The sequence below is a fragment of the Microcaecilia unicolor genome, chromosome 3 (assembly GCF_901765095.1).
Source record: "Microcaecilia unicolor chromosome 3, aMicUni1.1, whole genome shotgun sequence".
Taxonomy (NCBI): domain Eukaryota; kingdom Metazoa; phylum Chordata; class Amphibia; order Gymnophiona; family Siphonopidae; genus Microcaecilia; species Microcaecilia unicolor.
Genome location: NC_044033.1, coordinates 455,898,619 through 455,913,950, shown reverse-complemented (window position 1 = coordinate 455,913,950; position 15,332 = coordinate 455,898,619).

The following is a 15,332-nucleotide window of genomic DNA, read 5'->3' as shown; positions in this document are numbered from 1 at the left end:
ACCATCATTTGGTTCTCCCCTCCCTAGCTATCACTCACTTGGACTCTTCCAAGCAGAGTGCATTTTTCTTTTTTGGTAACTTTCTTGTGGAATGGTTTCCTCTGGGAATTTAGGGAAGAAGTCTCTTAAGACCTTTAAATATCATTGACAACTCATTTCTTTCATTTGGCCTTTGAGGATTCTGAGCTGGGAACCTAGTTGAATGTCAATATTAGACTTGTTCTGCAGTGGCGTAGGAAGGGGGGGGGGCGGGGGGAAGGTCCGCCCCGGGTGCACGCCGCTGGGGGGTGTTGGCTCCGCGCTGGTGCACTGCCCTCTCTGCCCCGGAACAGGTTACTTCCTGTTCCGGGACAGAGAGCGCAGTGAACCAGCGCGGAGCCGACACACCCCAGCAACGTGCAGTCGGGGCGGATCGGCCCTCCCACTCGTCCCTCGCCGCAGGTATGCGCTCCGGGGGGGGGGGGGTATGCGCTCTGGGGGGGGTGCGCTCTAGCGGAAGGAGGGTGCGCAGCGGCATCCCGCCCCGGGTGTCAGCTCCCCTCGCTACGGCTCTGCTGTTCTGTCTGTCTCTCTATTGTATCCCTGGCCCCCTCCCACCTATCTTGTTCTGTCTGCCATATGTGCTTAACTTTCCTTCTTCAGTGAGGAAAAATGCTGCGGTACAAACAGATGCATTATATAGCATATTATCCCTTGAGAAAGCCCGAGAAAAAGTGTTGGGTAAAACAGGATCCTGTTGGAACGTCAAGATAAGTGTGCTATGGGTTCGATTCCCACTGCAGGCACAGGCAGCTCCTTGTGACTCTGGGCAAGTCACTTAACCCTCCATTGCCCCAGGTACAAATAAGTACCTTTATATAATATGTAAGCCGCATTGAACCTGCTATGAGTGGGAAAGCGCAGGGTACAAATATAACAAAAATAAAATAAAAAAAATATGTGCTAAGTCATTAATTGTGCAAGAGATGGGTGTTTTATATAACTGAAAAAAACAAAGAAAAACTATGAAGACAATTCTAAGAATAAAAGCAAAAGGAAAGAGGAAGAAGGTATATAATAAAATAGATGGAGGTTTTTTTGGAGCCAGTGATGAATGGGAGCTCTGCTGGTCACTATGCTTGATATAATGAACAGGAATCACAGACTCACAGAGGCTTTTTTCCAGATTCAGTAAATGGCGCTCAATGATTGACTAATTCCATAGTAAGATTCACAAGGTTAATTTTATATTTTACACCAGGTCACTTTCATCTTCACTTCTCCCACTTTGTTTCCACATCAGTATTTCAACCTAGGTCATCCAATCTTTCATTTCTAAAATCTCTTTTCCTCTAAACTCACTCTAAACTTGTTCATTTGATATTTTTAATATTTTTCCAGCCTCTGTGCCAGCCTCAAATATCATACCCAGCTCCATGACAGCAGTATGCAGGTCCCGTTTTAGTGGGTGCAGTGCACTTCAGGCAGGCGGACCCAGACCCATCCCCCCACGTGTTACATTTGTGTTGGTAAATGTGAGCCCTTCAAAACCCACCAGAAACTCACTGTACCCACATGTAGGTGCCCACTTCACTCCTTAGGGCTATGGTAGTGGTGTATAGTTGTGGGGAGTGGGTTTTGGGGGGGCTCAGCACCCAAGGTAAGAGAGCTATGCACCTGGGAGCAATTTGTGAGGTCCACTGCAGTGCCCCCTAGGGTGCCCGGTTGGTGTCTTCGCATGTCAGGGGGACCAGTGCACTACGAATACTAGCTCCTTCCACGACCAAATGGCTTGGATTTGGTCATTTCTGAGATGGACGTCCTCGTTTCCATCTCTAAGGACGACCATCTCTAAGGTCGACCTAAATTTTGTGATTTGGGCATCCCCGACCGTATTATCAAAACGAAAGATGGGCGCCTATCTTGTTTCGATATTTCCCCGCCCCTTCGCAGGGACATCCTGCGAGGATGTTCTCAGGAAAACATGGGAGCCCCTTTCGATTATGCCTCTCTATGTAACTTCTTAAGTCTATGAACTTTGAAAATGACCATCATAGGCACAGGGCCTTTGTAAGGGGTGGGTAAACAGGGCAATTTTCCCTGGCCCTCCATGTCACTGGGGGCCCCAAACCTTCCTGAAGTTGAAAGAGGGACAATCTTTAAGCAAGCTTTGGGGCCCCTTCCCTAGCATCTGCACTGGGCCCCATCATGTCTAGCACCAGCCCTGATAGGCATTTTGTGGAGGGAGTTGAGTGTCACAAAAACATAGTGACAGTTGGAGACAAGACAGTTTCACAAATGAACATAGCAGTATTGTTTGAATAGTGCAATAGCAGATTTGAAGATCAGCTTGAATTTGCAAAATATGAAGTCAGCATATGTACAGGATTTTAACCAAAAGTACTCTACAGAGTGGCCACTTGAAACTAGGTAACAAGTTCTGGAGGTCATCCAGGGCTGGGATTTGGTATTCCATATGGAACGAACAGGAGTATGCAAAGCAGAGGATAGTGTTATAGGAAAAGACTGCCTCATCATCAAGATTTTGATAACATAGTAGATGAGATAAACAATGGGTTGATAGTCTAAAGAATCCTGTTTCTGTTTTAATATTTTTATTGGTTTTCAATAACAGTACAAGCAATAAGCAACAACTATGTAAAAGGAATTATAAACGATGTACCAGGCAATAAAAGAGAAGAAGAAAGGGAGGAAAAAGAAAGAAAAAAAAACATGCAGATGCCATATCCAGCAAGAGAGCAGCAACTAGTGATATTAAGCACAGCGTGGTACATTTTGAAAATAAGATACAAGGGGAGACCATTTTTCCTCATGCAAGGCAAAATTAAATTATTTTTTGCAAGATATGTTTCGTATTTATAAGTTTGGAACAATAAATTCCACCATTCCTGATATGTGACCTGGTTCAGATATTTCCGTAAGAATCCTAAGGGATCCTTTTACAAAGGCATGCTATCATTTTTAGTACATGTTAAAAATAAGCATGCGCTAAATGCTAGAGACACCTATATATACTTATGGGCATCTCTAGCATTTAGTGTGCACTAAAAACACTAACATACCTTTGTAAAAGGACCCCTGAATGTGTAGGGGTTGATTGCAGAAGACTGGGGGGAAGAATGAATAAATGTAATCGTTATCAGATGATGGTGGGACAAAGGAACAAATGAAGTGAAGAGGTATGAGCATTTGAGGAAAGGGATGAGACTGAGGCAATGACTGCTGGTGAGTTGGGGAGATAGAGGTTAGCTGGAGATTAAAGTAAAGAACTTTGAGGCATCAGAGAAGTCATTAGCATAAATGATACAATACTCAAGACTGAGGGAAAACAAGATGATGATTCAAGAAAGAAGGAAAAGCAGGAGTCAAAATAAATGAGGAGGGAAAAGAGACAGTGGAATGACTAGGCAGGTGGAGTGGACTTCAAAGGAAGACAATGAGTGAGAATTAGATGGGAGAAAAGGTTGAAACCTACAGGAAGAAGAGTAATAGCCTGACACCACTGCTGTGGCAAACTGGGTGAGGAATATGGGAGAAAAAGTATCCTCCATGACAGAAGTCAGTAACTGAATTCTTCAGAGGAAAGCCAAGCCTTGGTTAAGGCAGGAAGATGTAGAATATGAGATATGAAGAGGCTGTACATATAGGAAAGCTTGTTGGAGACAGAGATGACATTCCACAAGGAGCATAGCATAACATAACACAATATCTTATAGTCCACTATCTAACTTTCTGTTCTATGTGGATTACAACAAATAGGTCTGGAAATTACCACAGGTTAACAATATTACATTATAGAAATTGCCAGACATTAACAAAGTTACATAACATTGACATTCGCACCTCAGTCAGACCATTTAATACCACACTCCTTATAGATATAATAAACACCAAAACACATTCTCGTGGAATAAAATTTGGCTGCAGCTTTATTCACCAACATTAATAAATAATTCAACTTCAACACTTAACATCTTCTTAGCCACAAAATCTTTCATCATAAGGTAAAGTGCCCAGATCGGTTTTTTTTAAATAGAGCTAAGCCATTCGGTAACGAAACTGGCTCTCCCTTTCTCCGTATTATCCCCTTCTACCCTGTGACTTACGGTGCCGTCAAGCCACATCTTACCCGTGGCGGTTCCGCACACGAGTTCCTTTACTTCCATATATTTCACAATATTCATTTTAAATATTCATGTAACCGTCTCTGGTGCCTCTCTACCCCTCCTACAGGCACCCTCTTAAAAGCTGCTACCAGTCACCCCCAACTCTACCACCCCTCTTTAAACCCCTCCTTCACTAACCAACCCCACCTTTCAACACCCCCCCCCCCATTCAACCCTACCCGTCGGGTGGACTGGGAAGGGTCATCAAAAACTACCTCCTAACCACCCTCACCCTTTCCTACCTACCCACCCAATACTTTTTCGCGCCAGAAACTCCTTACCCTATCTCCCCTTTTCTCTTTTTCCACCAATCACTATCTTGCTTCATTCACCAATCCTCTTCCTTCCTTTAGTTGCTATCCTACCTCACTTTACCTTCACCTATCACTCCCTATCCCTCCCCCTATTCCCCCTCCCCCACCCACTTCTTCCCCTCTTACTGCTGCCTGACTGCCTCAGTCAATGTTATTACCCTCACACCTTAGTCTGTGAGGGCTTCTTTATTGTAGAAGTAAAATCAACGTAAAAACTAGCTATAAAGTCAGAAACAGAAAAGAACAACCAGTGATCCTTAATCTTCGGAGTTTAACACAAATTTTCTAAACAAGTGTGTTTTAATCATACGTCTAAAATGCTTATAATATAAAGCAGAAAGCATAAAATTCAAAATAGTTTTATCTAATGTTGCCGCTTGAAAAGCTAAAAGATTCTCGAATAGCTTGAGCCTCTTTCTACTCTTTAAAAAAGGATAACTGAACAAATTGGAATCTCTTGTATCTGTCACTGAAGTTGAAAAGACAAAATGATTAACCAGATATAAGAGGGCTAATACAATCACTACCTTATAAGTCAAACAGAGATATTTGAATAAGATTCTGGCACATGCTGGAAGCCAGTGAACCTAGAAAAGAAGAGGAAGGGAGGAAGGAGATGGGTAGGAATAATATTGGCAGGGTTATGATTTGATTTGCACAGATCAAGTCAGAGTTGCCTTGAGGGTAAGGATTATGATAGCTATGTCATGCAAGGTTCCACGTTAGGAGTTACGGACCAAGAAAGGGATCTGGGTGTCGTCGTCGATAATACACTGAAACCTTCTGCTCAGTGTGCTGCTGCGGCTCGGAGAGCGAATAGAATGTTGGGTATTATTAGGAAAGGTATGGAAAACAGGTGTGAGGATGTTATAATGCTGTTATATCGCTCCATGGTGCGACCGTACCTTGAGTATTGTGTTCAATTCTGGTCGCCGCATCTAAAGAAAGATATAGTGGAATTGGAAAAGGTGCAGCGAAGGGCAACTAAAATGATAGCGGGGATGGGACGACTTCCCTATGAAGAAAGACTAAGGAGGCTAGGGCTTTTCAGCTTAGAGAAGAGACGGCTGAGGGGAGACATGATAGAGGTATATAAAATAATGAGTGGAGTGGAACAGGTGGATGTGAAGCGTCTGTTCACGCTTTCCAAAAATACAAGGACTAGGGGACATGCGATGAAACTACAATGTAGTAAATTTAAAACAAATCGGAGAAAATGTTTCTTCACCCAACGCGTAATTAAACTCTGGAATTCGTTGCTGGAGAACATGGTGAAGGCGGTTAGCTTGGCAGAGTTTAAAAAGGGGTTAGACGGTTTCCTAAAGGACAAGTCCATAAACCACTACTAAATGGACTTGGGAAAAATCCACAATTCCGGGAATAACATGTATAGAATCTTTGTACGTTTGGGAAGCTTGCCAGGTGCCCTTGGCCTGGATTGGCCGCTGTTGTGGACAGGATGCTGGGCTCGATGGACCCTTGGTCTTTTCCCAGTGTGGCATTACTTATGTACTTATGTATGATTGACATTCCCAGCTGGGAGAGGAGGAACAGCAAGACAATATGGAACATATGATGACAATGATGAGGATGAGATGATCTCAGAGAGAATGAATTAGCTAAATGGGAGGAGATGTTAAATTCCGAACATAGAAGAAAGATGTTGAATGGGTGGGGAATGTGCCTTACAGATAGCATACAGAACATTACTGTAATTCACTATTAATACGGCAGACAATGTTGTATAGTTAACATGAGCTGAATACAGTAGCTGACAGTATGGGCTGTCTGGATAGTCCTTATGGGTCTATATCTGTCATCATTTTCTATGATTCTATATTATCTACCACTCTGTGAATATGTAGTAAAGAACATTTTTCTTCATGAACAAAATATGCCTCCAACAGTTGATACACATTAATTTTGGCCATTAGCCCACAGTAGCTACAAAATCTCAATGCAATGCAATTGTTATGTAAAATATCTTGTAAGGCACTATGAAGTTGGAGGAGTATGAAACTGAAATGACTGTCCCTTTTTCTCCATTCCTTTATGTTTAAAATATACTTTTTGCAAATGACATAATTATAAAAATGAACAATACCTGCCAGCCTTAAAACGAGTAAGAATTTTTATTTAGAAAATCTACGTTTTGCAATCTTTCACTTACTGTGCTCTTAGTTTTGCTTTCATTGCATTTTCTGATCCTTCAGATCTTTTTTTTTCTTTTGTTTGGCACTTGAAATTTGCTTTAACACATGTACTTAGAAGCATACTAAATCTATCATGATTCACACAGCGATTTTGACAAACTACCTCATTTCTCAATGTTCATGATTTGGCAAATAGGCACTTTTTCAAATGTCTGTTGAAGATGGAACAATATATGCATTTCCAAATGTACTCAGTAGAAATGATGGCAGAATAAGTAACATATAACTTCTTGATCGGCAAAAGAGAACATATTATGCATTCTGTGGAAAACAATTCATAGTCAGAAGAATGGGGATGATCTTGGTCATAGCTGGGCCAATATTTCCAACCAGTTTTGGACCAATAGGCCACCATACAAATAAAGAAATTTACATATGGGAGAAAAGGTCTCATAAATCACCCGGTCCATTCTCCAACCATTTAAATTTTAAGGAGCAATGTTCAAGACCTTCTGTGATAAATGTAACCATCGACCAAAAACCCCCACCATCCAAAATCATATGACGTGCAAAAAGTGTTTGACAGAAGCTATGTAGAGTGACTTGGCGGTACGCTAATAAAGGAAGCAATATGGTACTTATCTTTTGCTCCACAATTTCCGCTGGACCAATATTTTGCCTAACAGATATTCAGGAACTAGAAAGTTCAGGATGGGGCTGGAGGATGGTTTGTTTGACCACTCGAACAAGCAAACAAAAAGTGTTCTGCTGTCCCTGGAAAAAAAATCATAAATAAACAATGACAATAATACCCACTAGTGATAAGACTGTGTACACCTATAGATGAATGTTCATTTAATATTTTATGGACATTTTTGAGATGATTTTAGAATATACACTATTTGCATATGTAAAAAGCAGATTTATAAACGCATACGTAGGATTTTTCTCTGTGTTGAGACAATAGCAGTTGCAGGGACAAATATCTCTGTTATTTCACTCATGTAAATCAGTCAAATATTTAAAACTGCATTCAGCTTCAGTCCCATATCAAGCTGCAACAATTTGGAATACTTTTCCTTTATCTACGTGTTCTCACTCATTTTCAATCATTTTGTAAACAACTTAAAACCGTCTTGTTTAAGACATATGTGAACTGATTTTCTTTTTAGATTTTGCTTTTTATTATGTAAATTCCCAGATGTCTGTTCTGGTGCTTTTTCTTTTTTATGTGATCCACGTAGAACTATGCAAATTAATGCGGAATAGAAGCCCATAGTGCAATGTAATGTAATGGATCAGGGGGCCAAGGGAGTGCACTGTCAATGCCCTAAAACACGCCCTTAGCACTACCTCATAAGCAGGGCCCTATAAGATTAAAAAAACAGAATAATTTGTGCTAATAATAAAATCGGTTAAGAAAACGTACATACGGATGGCATCCATGATGAACATCTGTGCAGTGTTTATGCTCAAAAAATTAAAATAGTGCTTAACTGACAGAAGATGCCAAACGTTCTTAAATCACAAAAACATAAAACTCATAATTACGTTATAATTTTGCACCCATACCTTAATCGGCACACATCTATGACATCAAAATAATGCACCAAAATGATATTCAAAAATAACTAAATGCCCATACATTAATTGCATATCTATGATGTTTCAAAAAAAGGCACCAAAAAATGTACTCAAAAGATGGCATCACATGTAAATAATTCTTAAACTGCACCAAAATTTCAGTATCAAAATGATGAGAACAAAAATAACAAATAAGCTACTACTTATCATCTCTATAACACTACAAGACGTACATAGCATTGTACACTTGAACATGAAGAGACAGTCCCTGCTCAATAGAGCTTACAATCTAATTAGGACAGTCAAACAAGTCAAATAAGAGATATGAGAATTACTGAGAGGGTCTTTTACTAAGGCGCGCTCACGTTTTTGACGCACGCTAAAATTGTGGGCGCGCTAAACATTAGAGACGTCAATGCATTCCTATGGGCATCTTTAATGTTTAGCGTGCCCACAATTTTAGCGTGTGCTAAAAACGTGAGCGCGCCTTAGTAAAAGACGCCCTAAGTTAGTGAGAAGTGAAAAATATTTCCTTCGATATTCAGTGCTATGTAACCAGTCAGAAATGGCTGCTGGCCAGTTAAATAGCATTTCTGCAGTTAACTGTGAATATTCAATGGGCGATAACTTCTCCCACTGAATATTCATGGTTAGCACCTACCGCTAAATCAGCTATGTGGTACAACTTCTCTGGTTAAGCTTGAATATTCAGCACCTAACTGGATAAGTTTAGCACTTAAATCTGATCACATAAATAACAGTCCTATCTTTAACCGCTAACAAATTAAGGCATTCTAAGCTGTGGGAAAAACAACCCTGCGCAAGTGATGGGGGGCCATTTTTCTCACGTTCCAGGGCACTTATTACCGCAGCGGGTAAAAGCCCCTAGACAAACATGGTCATGCGATAAAAGAAATCCTACCACGTGGTCATGTGACGGGGAACCCTTACTCTCACCCACTGAGGTGGCGATAAGGGCTCCCGCATCAACCCAGCAATGCCCGATTACCGCCGGGTTACCTCTGCATAATCCATTTCCAGGGGTTTTCTTTTTCCCCTGGAAATGGTGCACACTTAGGGCAGAACTACTGCTGGCGGCCATCACAATTTAACGTTCGGTAAGCCCACATTGAGCTTGCTGACGCTTTGTAAAAGACCCCATTAGGGCCTTATTTACTAAGGTGCGCAAGAAGTGCGCTAGCATTTTTAGCACGTGCTGAGCATGAGCACATGCTAACCATGTAGATGCCCATAATATTCCTATGGGCATCTACACAGCGCGTGGTAATTTTTAGCACGTGCTAAAAAAGCTAGTGCCCTTAGTATACAGGGCCGTAACTGGTCAGCACTGAATATCAGCTTAACCGGTTAACTTTTTAGTGGCCAAAAAGACTCCCAGATATTCAATGCCAGTGGCTAGATATGGCCCGGCATTGAATATCCAGGTTTAATGCCGGCGGCAGACAGCAAAAGTGCTACCCGCCGCGGGCTGAATATCAGTCCCATTGACCTTAACAAACAACAATTAAGTCACCTTCTTTATGCCTTGCATTTAGCCACTCGCAGATACACGAGCCATAAAGCTGGCATAACTGAGAGCGCCTAAATATATTTAGAACATGCAAAACTTACAGTGTTCTGTAAGTTACACAAGTGCTTGAGATCCCCAACCATGCTCCTCCAATTCTTTGCCCTTGCGAATGCAAACTATAAGTTATGCATGCCCTTGTAGAATAGTGCTTAGGGTGCTAACTTGTGAAAGTGCTATGTTATGGTACATATACAAGCACAAAGGAGCACCTGACCACAGTTGCTTATTTGTAGAATTGAAGTGTTTTAAGGAAAAAGATCTATAAATAACAGCGCTGGATCTTTTTTCTTTAAACACTTCATCCAATGGAGCTGAACTCAGAATTAAATGGTGGTCCTTGATATGATTGGTTGCTGTGGGGTGCTTTTTTTTAACCAATCGGATGGTAGTAGTTCAGTCAGCTGATTGGCATTTAAATGTCAGCATTCCCAAAAAACGCCGCAGCCATTTTTTCTCAATGTGAGAGAGTATGTAAGTTGCTGAAAATGTAAGTCGCTGCAATGCAGAGTGTTTTATTAAGTTGGATCTAGGTGAATGTAGAATGTACAGCCCTCTTGAATAGAATTTGAGGGTTCCTTTTACTAAGCCGCGTAAGGCTCTACGTGCACCCAATGCGCGCCAAAATGGAGTTACCGCACAGCTACCGCATGGCTCTTGTGCTAATTTCAATTTTGGCACACATCCGATACATACGTCCGAAAATAATTTTCAGATGCACATATCGGACGCACGCCAAGTGGCATTTGATTGGCGTAGGTCATTACCGCCCGGTTACAACGTGAATAGGTCAATGGCTGGCGGTAATGTCACAGACCTAAAATGGACACGTGGCAATTTTGATTTTGCCGCACGTCCATTTTCTGCAAAAAGTTTAAAAAGGCCTTTTTACAGACGCGCTGAAAAATGAACCGGCGCATGCCCAAAAACCATGGCAACACTACCGCAAGCCATTTTTCAGTGTACCTTAGTAAAAGGACCCCTTAGTGCTTTCTGTTTGTTCCTAGTGAACCTCTTCTCTGAGGAAGATACAAAATTTGGCCATGTCGGTGGTGGTTCTCACAGTGTGGAAAACAATTGCAAGTTAAGTGGTGCTATTGATCTCCGGCCCTTGCTGATTTCTTACACTTTAAGTTCAGGCTGACCTCCTTCCAATCTGCTCTTTTATGTGCCAAACAGGATTATTATATCCAACTGACCAACTCTCTTGGCTCTAATCCTCGACTTCTTTTCACCACATTGAACTCTCTCCTCAAGGTGCCCCCTCCCCCAACTCCCCCTTCATTATCTCCTCAGACCCTTGCTGAATTCTTTCACAACAAGGTTCAAAAGATAAACCTTGCTTTCTCTACCTCACCACCTCTCCCTCCACTAGTCCGTTCCCCTCTCTCTCCTTCCCCTCATTCCCTTTCCTCCTTTCCTGAAGTTACTATTGAGGAAACTACACTTCTCCTTTCTTCCTCAAAATGTACCACCTGTTCCTCTGATCCCATTCCCACCCACCTTCTTAATGCCATCTCTCCTGCTCTTATTCCTTTTATCTGTCACATTCTCAACCTCTCACTTTCCACTGCGACTGTCCCTGCTGCCTTTAAACATGCTGTGGTCACACCTCTCCTTAAGAAGCCTTCACTCGACCCTACTTGTCCCTCTAATTACCGACCCATCTCCCTCCTTCCTTTTCTCTCCAAATTACTTGAGCGTGCTGTTCACCGCTGCTGCCTTGATTTTCTCTCCTCACATGCTATTCTTGACCCACTACAATCTGGTTTTCGCCCTCTCCACTCAACCGAAACTGCGCTTACTAAAGTCTCCAATGACCTATTACTGGCTAAATCTAGAGGTCAATATTCCATCCTCATTCTTCTTGATCTTTCCGCTGCTTTTGACACTGTCGATCACAGCATACTTCTCGATACCCTGTCCTCACTTGGATTCCAGGGCTCTGTCCTTTCCTGGTTCTCTTCCTACCTCTCCCTCCGCACCTTTAGTGTTCACTCTGGTGGATCCTCTTCTACTTCTACCCCTCTGCCTGTCGGCGTACCTCTGGGTTCTGTTCTTGGTCCCCTCCTCTTTTCTATCTACATTTCTTCCCTTGGTTCATTAATCTCATCCCATGGCTTTTCCTACCATCTCTATGCTGATGACTCCCAAATCTACCTTTCGACCCCTGATATCTCACCTTGCATCCAAACCAAAGTTTCAGCGTGCTTGTCTGACATTGCTGTCTGGATGTCTCAACGCCACCTGAAATTAAATATGACCAAAACTGAGCTTCTCATTCCCCCCCCCCCCAAACCCACCTCCCCGCTCCCCCCGTTTTCTATTTCTGTTGATGGCTCTCTCATTTTCCCTGTCTCCTCAGCTCGAAACCTTGGGGTCATCTTTGACTCTTCGCTCTCCTTCTCTGCTCATATCCAGCAGATTGCCAAGACCTGTCGTTTCTTTCTTTACAACATCCGTAAAATCCGCCCCTTTCTTTCTGAGCACTCTACCAAAACCCTCATCCACACCCTTGTCACCTCTCGTTTAGACTACTGCAATCTGCTTCTTGCTAGCCTCCCACTTAGTCACCTCTCCCCTCTCCAGTCGGTTCAAAACTCTGCTGCCCGTCTCATCTTCCGCCAGGGTCGCTTTACTCATACTACCCCTCTCCTCAAGACCCTTCACTGGCTCCCTATCCATTTTCGCATCCTGTTCAAACTTCTTCTACTAACCTATAAATCTACTCACTCTGCTGCTCCCCAGTATCTCTCCACACTCGTCCTTCCCTACACCCCTTCCCGTGCACTCCGCTCCATGGATAAATCCTTCTTATCTGTTCCCTTCTCCACTACTGCCAACTCCAGACTTCGCGCCTTCTGTCTCGCTGCACCCTACGCCTGGAATAAACTTCCTGAGCCCCTATGTCTTGCCCCATCCTTGGCCACCTTTAAATCTAGACTGAAAGCCCACCTCTTTAACATTGCTTTTGACTCGTAACCACTTGTAACCACCCACCTCCACCTACCCTCCTCTCTTCCTTCCCGTTCACATTAATTGATTTGATTTGCTTACTTTATTTATTTTTTTGTCTATTAGATTGTAAGCTCTTTGAGCAGGGATTGTCTTTCTTCTATGTTTGTGCAGCGCTGCGTACGCCTTGTAGCGCTATAGAAATGCTAAATAGTAGTAGTAGTAGTAGTAGTAATATTAATCAAGTTTTGCTTGCTTTTTGACTGCTCTTAAAGAATAATTAACAACATTTATTTAACAATTATGGGAAAACTTGGACAAGTGAAATTATTTAAAAAAACTGAAAAAGATGGATCGATGAAGATTTGCACATCGTTGCACTTGAAAGTTTGGATTTGTAATGCTGATGCTGTGAATTCTGATGATCTTTATAAAAATTTATGAAAATGTTGAAAATATGTTGGGAGTGTGCTGAATTATACTCTAACTGCTGTTATTACATCCTCTGGCAACTAACCAGCTAGTGCTGTAGAGTCAGAATGAATATTCAGTGGCATTGTCCAGTTACAGTACGTATTGCTAAATATCCACTCTCGACCCACTCAGCCTGATTTAGGAAGAAACCACTCTTGTTTGTGTAAATTATTTTGGATTGGACTGGATTTATTCAGTGTTATATACTGCTTTATACCATAGTGGCAAAGAAAATATACCAACTACATACATAAATAGCAATTACATCAGAATAAAAAAAAAATAACAGTCACGGCAGAAAATTCTGTAAATGTCCAAACAAAATATTGATGGAACATCCAGGTTCTTAAGAGTTTCCAAAATGTTGTATATGGGGAAGCATTTTGAAGTTCCTAAGGCAGAGAGTTCCACAGACGGGGGCTAGCATAAGAAAATGTACATTTCCGAGTAGATAACAGTTTCACAACACTAAGGGGTCCTTTTACAAAGGAGTGCTGAAAAATGATCTGTGGTAGTGTAGGCACAGGTTTTGGGCGCACGCAAAATCATTTTTCAGCGCACCTGTAAAAAAGGCCTTTTTTTGGCCGAAAATGGACGTGCGGCAAAATCAAAATTACCGAGCCTCCATTTTGGGTTTTAAACCTTACCACCAGCCATAGACCTAGCGGTAAGGAATTTGGGTGGTAAGGACCTGCGCACGTCAGGTGCCACTTGCCACATGTTCGCTACGTGCACCAGAAAATAATATTTTTCACACGTGCGTCAAAAATGAAATTACCACAAGAGCCATGCGGTATTCGGGCAGTAAGTCCATTTTGGCATGTGTTGGGTGCGTGTAGGCCAGGGGCGTAGTTACTATGTGGCCACGGGGGCCTGGGCCCCCGTGGATTTGGCCCTGGACCCCCCTGCTGATGATCCTCTCAACCCCCCTCCCGACGACCCTCTCAACCCCCTCCCACCGCCAACCCGCCATCGCCATCTTCTACTTTTGCTGGTGGTTGACCCCAACCCCCGCCAGCCGAAGTCTTCTTCCTTCGTTTTGTTTCTGAGTCTGACGTCCTGCACGTCCTGCACATCCTGCACAAAGGAAGAAGAGGACTTCTGGTGGGGGTTGAGGTCCCCCGCCAGCAAAGGTAGGCGACAGTGGGCAGGCGGGCGGGGGGGGGGTCGAGAGGGTGATCGGCGGGGGGGTTCAAAGTTGTTGGAGGTGCTGGTGGCGGCGGGGGGGGGGGGGGTGTTGGCAATGGCGGCGGTGGGGGGGGGGGGTCGGCGGCACCAGGGGGGCTAATTTGTGCCCCCTCACCTTGGGCTTTGGATCCCCCTCCCGCCGAAGTCTGGCTATGCCCCTGGTGTAGGTGCCTAAGCGGCTTAGTAAAAGGGGCACTAAGGCTGGGAAGTTGCAAAAAAACTTTTGTGAAGAAAGAAATTCCCACTGAGAAGTATATTTCTGAAACTTATTGCAAAGATAGACACCTCCCTTCTATAACTCCATGCAATCAGGGTGTGTCATGCCCCTTTTTAATCCTTTACTGTTCTGAATAGATGAGCAAACATGGTTCCAGCACCTGTGAGTCCACTCTTCATTTCTTTGCCCGCTGTCTCCTCCTTCCTTTGAGTTGTAGCTAACAATAGCAACATCAATCCTAATAAAACTGGGTCTTTTCAAACTATCTGAAAATGTGATTAACTGAGCACATTGTTAAATAATCTATAACTTTTTAAAATTATTCCACTGACATCTTATGACCTCTAAAAGAAATATTTAAAGAAAAATATCAAGAAAAATCATTTTTTAAATTGATTGATCTTATATCCAGAGAGAGAGAGCTTTCCGTAGCTGCCCATATACCTACCCATCTTTACAAAAGGTTAAATATATATCATTTCTTAAGGATATATTAAATAAACAGGGGAATTCAGAATATTGTTTATGGGAAGAATAAAAGCTTTTAAAGAGCCATTTGAGTTTTGTAGAGTGAGTGATGAATGTTTTCTTGGAAGGCAAATTCCAGAAGGCAATTCCAGCATCTTACATGTGCTCTGCTAAGTGACAGAATCCATCATAGTTTCCTAGTTTTATTTGTTCATAGTTTGTATT